General features: G+C 35.6%; 1 pseudogene; it reads left to right on the forward strand.

Moving 5' to 3' along the window:
- The first annotated feature begins 3,615 nt into the window (after nt 1-3,615).
- LOC148209790 (putative pectinesterase/pectinesterase inhibitor 39 pseudogene) lies at nt 3,616-4,738 on the forward strand (annotated as a pseudogene).
- The last annotated feature ends 7,150 nt before the right edge of the window (nt 4,739-11,888 follow it).

Raw genomic sequence — 11,888 nt, forward strand, 5'->3', positions numbered from 1 at the left:
TTATTACATTTTCTATGTCAGGTAGAGGAACAACTTCCTGTGATGTAACTTGTTTGAGAGAGGATAGGCCTTCAATACCTCACCCTCACTAGACGAGATATTATCTATGCTGTCAACAAAGCGTGTCAACAACTTCAAACTCAAAAAATGAAGGACTTAAAAGGCTGTCAAGAGAATCCTAAAATACAGCAAGGGCACTAATGAGTATGGTATATCTTTTTATAAAAATATCTCACTAAATCTTTATGCCTTCTGTGATGCATATTGAGGCGGGTGTCCGGACACTAAACGAAGCACCACTAGCTACTGCATCTTTCTTATATCTAATTGCATCTCTTGAAAGTCGAAGAAGCAACCAACCATAGCTCGCTCTAGCTCAGAAGCAGAATACCGAGTCATGGCCATCACTACAGCTGAACTCACTTGGTTAAGTTTTTTCTTAAAGACCTTGATGTTAACTTGATGCAACCACCACAACTCTTATACGACAATATGAGTGCACTACACATGTCCATTAATCGAGTCTTTCATGCTCAAACAAAATATTTGAGATCGACTATCACTTTGTAAGAGAATGTGTGGCACTTGGACTGCTCACCACTAGATTTGTTACGACTCATAAGCAGCTTGCTGACATCATTACTAAGCCTCTATCCAAAGATACTTTCAAGACATTATGGAGCAAACTTGGTGTTCGTTGCACTCCCTCCAGGTTGAGGAAGAATTAAAGACAAGAAAATAATTCTCAATTAATTTCCAAATTTGAGGAAATTAAGCATTGTCAAAGTCCAGAGAACATTCCTCTCAAAACACAAGAGTAATGTTGGGATTTAAGTATCAATTGATTGACTATCATCTACCAGCTCTTGTAGCCGTTAGCCTCATAATCCCAGCTCATTAACATCCCTAAAATCATGGTAAAATCAACATTTTGAGAAGGCACTTTAGTTGATTCAGATGAAGCCAAATCCTCCTCTAATTGGTACAACTGATCTACCAATTAAGTCATTGACCATAATTTCCTTAATCCAATGCAATGCCCTTAATTTTTGCTATGTGACCAGTGATCACTCCTTTTACCTTTTCTTCTCTTTCGTGTGATTCTATATAACAATGTAAGAATATAAGGTTTGACTAAGTAAATAAGATTCGATCCTTCTGTGCACAAATTGCTTGTATTACTCTTGATTCTTTTATTATCAACAACAGAAGTAGATAAAATGTACTTGAAAAATCTGTCGTAGTGTCTCAATCTTGTTTATAGCTTTTCAACCTTGTTTAGCATCTCAACGGTATTCAGAGCGTCTCAACACTCTGGTATGTAGCATCTTAACCTTGTTTATAGCATCTTAATGCTGTCTTGATTTTTTTTTTAAATTTTTTATCCTTATAAAAGTAGGGTTGTCTAGCAACCGAGGAGTAGAAATTTTAGATAGTTTATTTGGCAATTTATCTTCTGGGCCAAATTGGAGGATGGAGGAGACCATTGGAAAGTTTAGAAATAGATTTTCAAAGCTTGAGATCATGGAGGTTGCTTCGAGAACAAACAATTGACACGATGAACTTAGTTTTTCATTAAATCTCTTGTTTTCGGATTTTTGTTTTCAGATCACCAACTAAATACACCATAAATAATTGGTTCATAGATTCAATATATGAAATCAAATCTCTTGGACCTTTCTTTCCATTGGTTCTCTCTTTATTATTGCATGTTTATTTGCTTTGATTCTCTTCTCACATTCGATTTTGATTTTCTAAATAAAATTGAGCAATTGTATCTGTAGTACTTGAGTGAGCTAGGAACTCAATCCAAAGAACAATATCGGTATTGACTTACCACTTTATTAAACCTTGATCCGAACACTTGCGGTAAGCAATTTCTACTACAAGTTTTTGGCATCATTGATAGGGATTGACTATTATTTAGTTTCGTTTGATATTATTGTGGAGAACTTGTTTGGTCTTAATTTAGAGTTTTTTTTTTCTTTGCAGATGTTTTATTTATCATGATGGATTTTTTTTTCTTTGTTTTAGTTTCAGAACCTAATCCTTATGGTTTTGGTTGGGTTATCCGAGTTACTCAAGTCATCGAGTTTTTTGAACATCCCTATCTAGCCAGTCCAATTTTACCCTCCAACAATATAATTATTCTACTAGTTGAGCTATTGTCACTGTTATCCTAATTATTGTAAGAATATCTTATTACTAATTATGTACCATCGACATAACAAATGGTTTAGGTGCATAAACTTTGTGCTGGTGAATCTCACTCTCTTAACTCAATGAAGGCTATTAAAGCACATATGGCAACTGTATCCCTCACTTCAATACTACCCAAACAAAAATAAAATTGATACTAACGACAAGGATAATCTTTTTGTTTTGTTTTTTTTTTTTTAAATTGAAACGACAAGGATAATCAGATGTTGCAACCTTAAATTCTTTCCCAAGATTATGTTTTTGAAACATGGCAACCCATTTTACCTTATTCATGTGCCAGCTACTACCCAACAATCTTGCCTTATTTACAACGTTTTTTCTTTTCTCTTTTTTGTTCTATAATTCATTTCCTTGTAAAAGTCTACTATATATATTGTTTTATTCAACTTCGTCATAAAGGCTTTTAAATTTATGGGCATATATAGTAGAATCAGATGTCCACAAGGATCTGAAAACCAAATGTAAGTGGCCTTTCTATTGCATTTATCAATCAAACTTTAAATGGAATAACATCCTTAAACATTGCTTGGGTTAATATTGAACAAGTAAGGATGCTGTCAAAATTATGTTGTAATGAGTTATGAAAAAACACACAAGAAAATTTATTTTGGGTACGAAACAAGTTCATAACTATACTAACGCACATAAGAATACTTTTCTCAATGAATTATTTTAAACAAAAACTTATTAGAAGGTAAAATTGCAATATTAAATGTTTAGGATAAAAACAACTGATACACTTTGCCATATATATAGATGCATGTAATAGAACAATAACATATAGAGGTGGAGAATCGAATGCACGAGCCATAATATATGTCTTGAGCAGAGCCATAATATATGTCTTAACCAGCTGAGCTGCTCAAGTTGAAATTATCCGTACGTATAGAACAACACCCATCCAATGGAATCGAACTCGACCCTTCGGTAAAACAAAAAAGATGTTGCATTACATTCATAATTTGTAGCTAGCAACTTTTTACATTGGAATGGTTGCCAAAGAACCAAAATCTAGAACTTCTTGACTAGCTGTATATGTTTATATTATTTGAAATCAAAAACCCTTTCTTAATTAAGAAACTGCCATTGATGAAATAGACAAATATTCCCTTAGCCATTCATTTTCACCATAAAAAAGTGTTCTTTATTGGCAAGCTCATATGGTATGCGAAGAAGATGGCATGGTTTAATAAGCCCAAAACAATGTTTAAGCTGTACATCCTCTTACCATAACCTCATTGAAGTTCACCCCTTTAAATACAAGGTTCCAAATCTCAAAAGTTCAAGCAAAGTAGAATTTCAAGTGCACAATTCTCAAAAAAATTAGAGTTCAAGCGCCTAGCTAGAAACCCTTTTGCATTCAATATTTTTAGCTTGTTCCCTTGCAGCTTAATCATGGCTTTCAAACTTCTTGGGTTCTTTGTAGTTAGCTTATTAGTTGTCATCAACCATTTTGTTAAGTTTTCTTATTGCTTTATGTTCAATGCAACAGTGTCTCCAGATGGTAGTGGAAATTTTGTTCGAGTTAGTGATGCTATAGCGGCAGCACCTAACTTTAGCACCACTAGATTTTATATTCATGTGAAACCTGGCATTTACAAAGAACATGTTGAAGTTCCAGTTCAAAAGACGTTTATTGCTTTGATTGGAGAAGATGCTTCTACGACAATCATTGTTGACAATAGAAGTAACGGGAGTGGATTTTCAACTCAAACTACTGCAACCCTTAGTAAGACTTAACTTTTCACTAATAAATTTGACATGTAGATGTTAATTTTGCCTTCTTCTTATTCAAACAAATTCTGAAATAAAAACTTCAAATGTTCTATTTGCAGTTGTGAAGGGTCAAAATTTCATGGCGCAATTCTTGACTTTTGAAAACTCTGCCGAACAAAAGGAAGGCCAAGCAATAGCCGTTATGGACCAAGCTAAACACACAGCGTACTACAAGTGTGTGTTTTTGAGTTATCAGGATACTCTCTATGCAGGAGCAGTGCCTCAATTCTTCAAGGAATGTGATATATATGGAAGAATTGACTTCATTTTTGGAAATGGGCTTGTAGTATTCCAAGACTGTAATATATATGCTCGAATACCAGGCACTCACATTATAGTCACCGCACAATCCAAAAACGCAGTAGAAGACCAAAGCGGCTTCATTTTCCAAAACTGCAATGTGACAGTGTCACCAGAGATAGCATCAAGTAAGGACAATGTTACTATGTTTCTTGGACGGCCATGGAGAGACTATTCGATGGTCATTTTCATGGAGTCGTTCCTTGACAGGGTAGTTCAACCAAAAGGATGGTTAGAGTGGCCGGGAAGACCAGTAAATCTACTATTTTATGCTGAATATAATAATCGCGGTCCGGGAGCTGACACTTCTCAACGGGTAGATTGGCCTGGTTATCATGTATTGCACAATGCCATGGAAGTTACAAAGTTTACTGTTGAAAACTTTATTAATGGGACTAAATGGTTGCCAGAAACTGGCATACCTTTTAAGGCTGGTTTGTAAGTACCGTTGAGACGTAGCGCTCGATTCTATCAAATGATATTGTAAAGTTTGGTTATGAAATGAATAATATGGATTTTTAAATGTCTGTTTTTCTCTTTTCAATAGAGCTCCTTGTAAAGCAAGGTGTCGCAACATGGAGCGGCCGACGTCATCTCCTGAAGGGTCTCTTTCGAGATAAGGATTTGGAGTCGCCACCAATCATCTACGAGGTGTGATTGGTCACCTATTTGAAAAATTTGGTCTACGAAAAACAGATTTTGGTTCGGGAAAAAAATATTTTTGTTTTGATCGATGTCCCATGTTATATTGATTCACACTCTGTTATAAGATATGAATTAATATGTATGAGTGACACGAAGGCCATTAGAAAAATTAAGCACCTAGCCATGTGAATTACTCCTAAGTAACCTACCACTATACCAGCACCATATGATACAACTTAGTATTAATTCTTATCATACAAATCTTTATTTTAAAAAATGTTTAAAAAAAAATAGAAATAAAACAAATAAAACTAAAACGAAAACGAAAAAAAAATATATAATAATAATAATAACAATAATAATAAAATAAAAAATAAATATTTAAAACTTATTTTAAAAATAATCAAATCATATTTAAACAAATTTATTTTAAAATATATCAAATCATATTTAAACAAATTTATTTTAAAATATATCAAATTTAAAACAAGTTTATTTAAAACAAATAAAAAAATCAAATCATTTCTAAAACAACTTTTTTCTATACCACGTACTACAGTGAGGAAATTCTAGGTGTGCCCGCGGGTCTGAAAACTGTGAAGGAGCACTCGAGGTCGAAGTCAGGTGGTCAGTGATCTGTGCGTCGGTTGTAGAAGTTTTGCGCCAGACTACTATGGTGCAGGTTGTCTGAACTTGTGATCACCGGGGGACGTGTGCGGTCTGTGTATCGTCGGGGTCGCCAGCCTAGGTGAAGAAGAAGAGAAGGTGATGGTAGAGAGAAAGAAGGAAGTGAATTCTTCTGTATGGGTGTTCTGTCCGTCCACTCCTCCCCACTGCAGCCCTCCTTAAATACACCTAAAAACTAACGATAAAAAAGAAAAAGGGGGAAGAGAAGAGAGAAAAAGAGGGAGGAGAAGAAGGGGAGGGGATACACCTATGAAGGAAAAAATCAAAGGTGAGAAAAAAAACTGTTAAATAAAACAAAATCTCTTTTTTTTTTAAAATAAAATTATTTACTTAAAAACAAATCATTTTTATTTATCTATTTTTATTTTAATAATAAAACAAAATCTAAACAAATCATTTTTTTTATTTTCTTATTAATAAAATTAACATTTAAATAAATCTAACATTTTAATTTTAGTTAATTTAAACTTTATTTTAAAATTAATAATAAAGTAAACCTATGTTATTATTTAATTAAAATAAACCTCAATTAAGTAAAATACAATAATATAAATTAAAAGTAAAAGTAAAAATAAGCCGGACCAAATGCGATGTCTACAGCTTGCCCTCCTTTATATATCCTTGCAGAACTAAAAGGGTAGACAAAGGCAAAAGACAAAGTATTTGGGGAGGCAAAAATTTTATTCAGACAAGATAGATGGACCCAACTGGACACTAGACGGGATCCCGACATGCAAAGAACCTCGTACTTGATATAGGCTTTAACCTCGATCTTGGATCGGGTTTGATTTAATCAACATGATAAGTGCGATGGACCTGGCTTAACACAGGCTTCGACCACAATCTTGGATCGGGTTCGATTTAATCAAATGATAAAATGCAACGGACCTGGCTTTAACAACAGGCTTCGACCTCGACTTGGATCGAGTTCGATTTAACCGAAAGATAAAATGCAACGGACCTGGCTTTAACAACAGGCTTCGACCTCGACTTGGATTGGGTTCGATTTAACCGAAAGATAAAATGCAACAGACCTGGCTTTAACAACAGGCTTCGACCTCCACTTGGATCGGGTTCGATTTAACCGAATGATAAAATGCAATAGACCTGACTTTAACACAGGCTTCGACCTCGGCTTGGATCGGGTTCGATTTAACCGAATCATAATGCAATGGACCTGGCTTCAACACAGGCTTCGACCTCGACTTGGATCGGGTTCGATTTAACCGAATGATAATGCAACGGACCTGGCTATAACACAGGCTTCAACCTCGACTTGAATCGGGTTCGATTTAACCGAATGATAAAATGCAATGGACCTGGCTATAACACAGGCTTCTACCTCGACTTGGACCGGGTTCGATTTAACCGAATGATAAAATGCAATGGACTTGGCTTTAACAACAGGCTTCGACCTCGGCTTGGATCGGGTTCGATTTAACCGAATGATAAAATGCAACGGACCCGGCTTTAACAACAGGCTTCGACCTCGACTTGGATCGGGTTCGATTTAACTGAAGATAAATGTTTGATCACAAAAAATACCAAGCTTACGAGCTCGGCTTGGACAGAATGATGACCTTTAGGATGAGCTGGATTTTGCTGAGCAGGAGACTTGCAAGAGAAAACACTCCGAAGCCCAAGTGAGGAAGAATCCGAGTTGTATTCAAGGGAAAAACAGTGTTTGCGTACTTTAGATAGAAGCAAATGATTTCTATATATAGGCACTCGACCAGGCCTCAACGACTCTTTAAGGTAAGTATGAATTACGGCGTGTTGTCGTGGAGTTTGTTGAAATATTTGGCTAAGCAAGACACTACTAGGTCGGTTCAAACAAAGAATGGGAACGAGACCAAAGGAGATCATGGTTGGCTCGGCCATAACGGGCGTTGGCTCGATAGACAGTGGAAGTACCGAGGTGATAAAATTTTCCTCTTCTAATAAGGATATGCCACCTAAATGTAGGGTTTAGAGTTTCTTTTAAACTTGCTAAGTACATGAGATATGCACTTGACACATGATGATAAGACTAACACCACGTGTTTATGCTAATGCGAACTTCCAATGACAATATGGAATACTTATCGTAGCGAAATTCTGACATCCGAGTGAGAGGTTAGACCAATCCAATTCATCCTAACAAAACAACACTACACTACGTAGGTACTTGTGCAGGTGAGGCACTGGTCGATCCTAGAAACACCGGTAGCGACGTGAGGAGTCAACGACTGGAATGCCCAAAGATCATAAAGTATGGGATAGGAATGGATGCGGTGGAAAGTTGTACTTATATTAAATTGCGTCACATTGTAAATGAAAGAGCTCCTGCCAGAAATAGCTAATGAAGATTGGGTACCCTATCGCTAACAATTGAGTGTGGCTTATAAACTAGCTCTAATTCTAAAGGTCGAGGAAAAGTTAAAGGGATCCGCAGGAGGCTCCACGGGAAGTTGCTGCGCGACCTCTAGTGCACTATCTTATGATGGATGTGTGTATCTACAAATGTGTATTGCCCCAATGTCATGAATGATGCTCCATTTTATTTCGCATTTATTTTTATCACTTGAAAGTGTGTGACAGCATATGATCTGTTTTTTATTTAGCTTAACCAGTGAATTTGATCTTCAATGCATAATGCCATCATGTATATGCTTATTGAAAGCTAGAATGCAACATGTATGTATGATACTAATTTTTGTTTTGAGAATGAAATGTGATTATGAATGCACAATGCATGATACTTAAAATTTCATAATCTAACCATGATATGAAAACTTTTTTTTTTTTAAGAATATGTATGCAAGTGATGTGAATGCATGATTTGTGAAAATATGGTTGAGAGAAAAACAAGTTTTTCCATATTTTGCAAAGATATTACTTTTTTGTATACTCTCATCCTTCTTATTAGCAATGATTTAGCAAAGAATCAAATGAGAAAAGGTAATGCCAACATGGAGGAAACCTGCCAACTCTTTTTCATTTTTCATTTTTCTTTTTCTTTTGTTCCTTTTTTTTTATGAATGCCTTAACCTGATAAAAGATATACACATAAAGGTAATTTCTCAACCATATCAGGTTTGGTAGGGATGATTTTGTAGAGGTATCTCATGTGCCAATTTAGAGAATAATAAAAGGTAACTCATAGCATTGTACATCTTGTTTGATTAAACTGCTTCATAAAGTCAACCTTATAATTGACAAGAAAAAGATCGGTTACAAAAAAAATGAATTTAACATTAGGAGTAATGGAGGATAGAAATCGTGATTTTGCAATAAAGCTTGACAATGAATAAAAGTTAGCAAGCTTCCTTTTTAAAGAAAAGGAAACCAAGAATTCATGGATATTTTGTCAAATCTCTGGAACAATAAGAGATTGAAATATATTTTTAAGAGCTTTGGTGAGAGATTAGAGTAGGATCAAATGAATAGAAGAGTAGAAATGACCCAATTTCTTTGGACAAATAACTTTGAGAATTGGTTGCGTAACTCCCCAAGAGTTTATCTCATGTACCTCACTCCTTCTTTAAGCTTAGCTAGAGAAATTTGATGAAATCATCTTTCTAACCACATGTTATTCTTCACGGAAATGTTTTTGTTGTCCACTTTGAAGGTAAAAATCATTTTAGCCTTAGCTCTGAAGTGTCGTTCTTCACGGCAATATTGTTGCAGTCTACTTATTGAATGTAAATGACTGCTCCTTTTAGCCTTCAATTTAAAAATGAAGTTCTGTATGGAATGTTGTATAACAGCCCACTTTGTGTAATGAAGGACCTTCAAAATTGAAAGATTTCCTACCAGAGAAATGAGATCTCCTCAGTCTGAAGATGGCCTTTGTCTCATGATCCTGCCCTAGCTTGCAAATGATAGTTTTGCCCCAGTGTAGCAGATGACGGCTTTTGCCCCAATATAGTAATGATCAAATTTGCCCTAGTGTGGAGATTTGCAAAGAAGACCTTGAAGCTTTTGAAATTATTGTTGTAGATTTCTGTTGATTGCCCCAGTCATTGAACTAAACAAGGTGCAATCATGTATAAAAATGCGTAGTCGTCTCTATTGCTGTTCCAAATTATGTCTTTGCTACTGCTCCAGTAAAAATTGCTCTCAGACTAAACTTATCAAAGGAGACTGAGATCTTGAGACTATTTGTCAGGTCGCTAACTTCTCAATTCTCAAAATCACTATCCTCGGTCTTGGAATCACTTTTACTCAAAAGAAGAGAGTAGACGAAGGATTAAGATAGGAGAACAATAGAAAGTGAAAGAAGGAAGTCAGAGTAGGGAAATTTTGAATAACTACAAGTAAAAATTCATGAAGCGGTCAATCATAAGAGCTCGATGTTATTTTATTACTTTCAAAGTTCTTAGGGCTACACTAGGTGGATAATTTTGGACATTTGCCATGCAATTAGATGTGGCAGGCTTGGTAAAAGGCCTTTATGGTAAGTAGGCAAATATGGATATTCATCACAAAAATTGTATGTGACGGGCTGAGCAAATGATTTTTTTTTTTGCAGTAAATGGTCAACTCTCAATGTTGACTTTATTTACCATATATCGGTAGGCTAGGCTCAAGGTAGATTAGGCTTAAAGCAGACTAGGCTCAAAGTTTTATAGAGAGTGAGTAATTTTGGATTTTCACCTGAAAAAGGCATCATTGCCCCAGTATGATGGTTTACTGGTTTGCACATGAGAAGAAATACGGAGGACCAAGATAAAATTGGTTTGAGTTACGGATTTAGCCCGACAACAAAGTCCGGAAAAATGGTTGAGTTTTGAAAAATATATCTCATTGAGGACCTTGAAGGCATTCGCATTTTCATTTTTTCCATTTTTCATTTCTTTTTTCACTTTTTTTTTTGTTTCCTCCTAGTGACTTACAAATATTGGTTTATGATTCTTGCTAAGGTCTCCACTAACAAGAATTATAAGAGTAGACCATCCAAAAATTTCATTTTTATCGAGAGCTTTTTCAAAGAAAACATTTTTTTTGTTTTTTTGTTTTTGTTCTTTTATTTTCCAACCAATGATATGATATGAGTGATGCATGAATGAATGTATGACTTTGATTTTATTCATTTTTTTTAACAAAAATAGCTCAATTTCCACACACTCACATTCTTTTTTACAAGTACTTAGCTCATGGGTGACTAAAGCTTCATTGCCGTTTTAACACTAGCAAACAATCTCAAAGATGACTTCAAAGAAGAAATAAACTTTATTGAGAATGCAAAGCAATAGGTCAACATTGATTTTGATAATCTTGTACACTCATGATTCTAATGCTTCATGTGTTGACCATCTTCCTTTGAAAACTTTAGCCATCCTGCCTTCATTAGAACTTGCACTTTATGCTTTAGTGAAGTACAGTTCTCAGTTGAATGACCTACAGCTTCTGCATGGTAATCACAGTGGACTGCGGGTCGTACCACTTTGGATAAGGTGGCTGCAATGGTTCTATAGGTACCGGAGCTAGTAGATGACTTTGAAATAATTGGGATAACAACTCAGTATAGGATATTGGGATCGAATGAAAGCTCTCTCGCTTTAGTTGTCTCCGACTACTGTGATTGTTAGGTAATGTTTGTGGATCATTCTGCAGAGTCAATGAGTTCATGGGTACCGTAGAAGGACTGTATGCCACGAATCCTTGTTGGTAATTCCCTTTGCGCTTCGAAACTACTGCCTGAACTTTATTTTTCCTTTTAAAAGAGCTTCTATTCGTTTCAAGGCGTGCCTCTTTATTAATTAAAGGCACTGGCAGTTGTTCCATTGCTTCTCCCCATCTCTGAGCATATTCTTTCCCTACAGTCTCTTCAACATTTCCATTGGTAACATTTTCTTTTTCTTTACCTTTTAAAATATTTGAGTGAATGACCTTTGATGCTTGTCCATCTTTGAATGCAACCTGACAGATTGTAGGAGCTTGTTGGCCTTTCTTGGAAAGCTGAGCTTCATGTGATGAATTATGCTGGGGGAAGCTCTCTATTGACTGACAAGGAGGTGAGTTCACCTTAGGTGATGAATTATTATGAGGTTCGACTAAATTGTTAGGTTGAGAAATGCCCCCCACTGTAACAATATTCTTTAAGACATTTAAAATTTCCATGACTTGCTCCTGAATATTATCGATGTCTTGTCTCATCTTCTTTAGCTCTACATTCTGCACGTTGATGACCTGTTCTTGAATCTCGCCTCTTATTTTCTTTAGCTCAGCATTCAATTCTTCCATGACCCGTTCGTGGATTTCGATTCTAAGTTTCT

This window comes from Momordica charantia, assembly GCF_013281855.1.
Source record: "Momordica charantia cultivar OHB3-1 chromosome 8 unlocalized genomic scaffold, Mcharantia_2.0 BLBB01000008.1, whole genome shotgun sequence".
Taxonomy (NCBI): Eukaryota; Viridiplantae; Streptophyta; class Magnoliopsida; order Cucurbitales; family Cucurbitaceae; genus Momordica; species Momordica charantia.